At 36.3% G+C, this 2,281-nt stretch overlaps 2 pseudogenes; both read left to right on the top strand.

The window, feature by feature from the left end:
* Positions 1 to 285: 285 nt before the first annotated feature.
* LOC122340917 lies at positions 286 to 404 on the top strand (annotated as a pseudogene).
* A 1,120-nt stretch (positions 405 to 1,524) lies between these two features.
* LOC122340919 lies at positions 1,525 to 1,643 on the top strand (annotated as a pseudogene).
* Positions 1,644 to 2,281: the final 638 nt, after the last annotated feature.

Here is a 2,281-nt window from a genome sequence, read left to right as displayed (position 1 = left end):
CTTCCAAATGTGACTGCTGCTCTGAGATATGGTCATGATTGTTGTGCGGTTTCAAACCGTATGTCTTTTGGGAATGTAAATATAATATGATTGGTGGTGACAGATCCCTCCTAATTTTTTGTGTGACATTTTGTGAATAATTTTTGTTACAACTTATCTAATAATCTTAACTTTATTGTACCAAACTTTGAAGTAGCTTTTGTGTTTCCTTTATTACTTATCTAGTATGATGGCCTGTTATTTGCCTCACCTTAAAATAAGGGGCTTTTTGCAGCAGCAGCTGTAGCTTTCGGCCATACCACCCTGTTCACGCCTGATCTCGTCTGATCTCAGAAGCTAAGCAGAGTTGGGCCTGGTTAGTACTTGGATGGGAGACTGCCTAGGAATATCAGATGCTGTAAGCTATTTAGTTTTCTTCAATACTTATCTATTACTGACACGGGGAGAAAATAATTAAAAGCATTAATGGAAGAGAATAATATGATCGATGTGTGGAGAGAAAGAAATGAAAAGAAAAAAGAATTTTCTAGGAGGCAAATATTTGGGCAGTTTGTGTGTGCAACAAGAATTGATTTTATTTTATGTACGAGAAATATGGAGAATTTTATAGAAAAGATTATGTATGAAGAGACAAGTTTTAGCAATCACAAGTTTTTATATTTTAGAGTGGACTGGAGTAAAGTGCAAAGAGGGCCAGGAGTATGGATTTTAAATACAGAGATTTTAAAGAATGAAGATTATGTTTTCAGTATAAATGAGATCATTGAAAAGGAAAAAGGCAATGAAATGTATAATGAGGATAAGCGAGTGTGATGAGAGAATGTGAAATATCTGGTAAAAAAAATTGACCGTAAGATATTGCAAATTAATTAAAAAATGTAAGAAAAGCAAGGAGAGAGAGCTAAGAGCAAAATTAAATGAGGAACTGGGTAAGGCAGAAAAAAGCATTCAGAAAATAAAAGAAATTGAGGGTAGACTGAAGGAAATGGAAGAGGTGCAAGATTAAGAAGTAAAGCAAAATATACAGTCGAGGGGGAGAAGTGCACCATGTTTTTCTTTGATCTGGAGAAAAGAAGAGGAAAAGCAGAAATGATTAAAGAAATAAGGGGCAAAAATGGGAGGATAGTAGAAGAAAATGGAGAAATCTTGAAAGAAATACTATCTTACTATGAAACTATGAAAAAGAGGAATTACTAATGCAAATAAAATCAAGAGTAGGAGAAATTGATAAAAAAGAGTGTGGTGACTAAGTAAGAGAAGAAGAAATAAAAAGAGCAATAAGTGACTTAAACAAAAGGAAAAGTCCAGGCATAGATGGGTTGGGGACTGAGTTTTACATTGTTTTTAAAGATTTTTTAACCGGTATTTTAAAAGAAGTATTTGATGAGATTTTTAGGAAAGATGAGATGAACCATTAATGTACCAATTTTTGAAGTAGCTTTTGTGTTTCCTTCATTACTTATCTAGTATGATGGCCTATAGTGTGCCTCACCTTAAAATAGGGGGCTTTTTGCAACAGCTCTTGCTTATGGCCATACCACCCTGTTCATGCCTGATCTCGTCTGATCTCAGAAGCTAAGCAGAGTTGGGAGTGCTTAGTACTTGGATGGGAGACTGCCTAGGAATACCAGGTGCTTTAAGTTTTTTGGTTTTCTTCACTACTTATCTAATACACTGGCCCTTAGTGTGGCCAAAGTTTGAACAGCTTTTTGCTTTCCTTTACTGCTTATTTAATTCAATTGCCTTTAAAGTAGCTGATCTTTGAACAGCGTTTGGCTGTTTTTAACTACTTATCTAATAATCTTAACTTTAATGTTTTTTGAAGTATTTTTTTGTGTTTCCTTCATTACTTCTAGTATGATGGCCTGTAGTGTGCCTCACCTTAAAATAGGGTTTTTTTGCAGCAGCAGCTCGCGCTTACGGCCATACCACCCTGAGGGCGCTAGAGTACACACAGGAAGTGTTGGCTGCAGTTGGGAGAGGAAGGCTCTCCTCCATTTTGTGTTAATTTTTTGTGTTTGTATTTTGCTTTTTTCTTTAGTTTAAGTTAGTTTTTTGTTTGTTTTTTCATGTTATAAAACCATCCAACAGCAGCTTTTTTGCTTGCTGGAGGGTAGTTACGCCTTTCTATTTTTCTCTTTTCTTATTTTTTTCAATGGACGGATTAATGGCAAACGACTCTGGACTGGCACGAGGAACAAGCATGGGAAACGACACTGGACTGGCACGAGGAACAAGCATGGCAAACGACTCTGGACTGGCACGAGGAACAAGCATGGCA

Source organism: Puntigrus tetrazona, unplaced genomic scaffold (assembly GCF_018831695.1).
Source record: "Puntigrus tetrazona isolate hp1 unplaced genomic scaffold, ASM1883169v1 S000001067, whole genome shotgun sequence".
Classification (NCBI taxonomy): Eukaryota; Metazoa; Chordata; class Actinopteri; order Cypriniformes; family Cyprinidae; genus Puntigrus; species Puntigrus tetrazona.
Note: the sequence above shows the minus strand (reverse complement) of the source record. Positions and strands in the feature narration are given on the sequence as shown.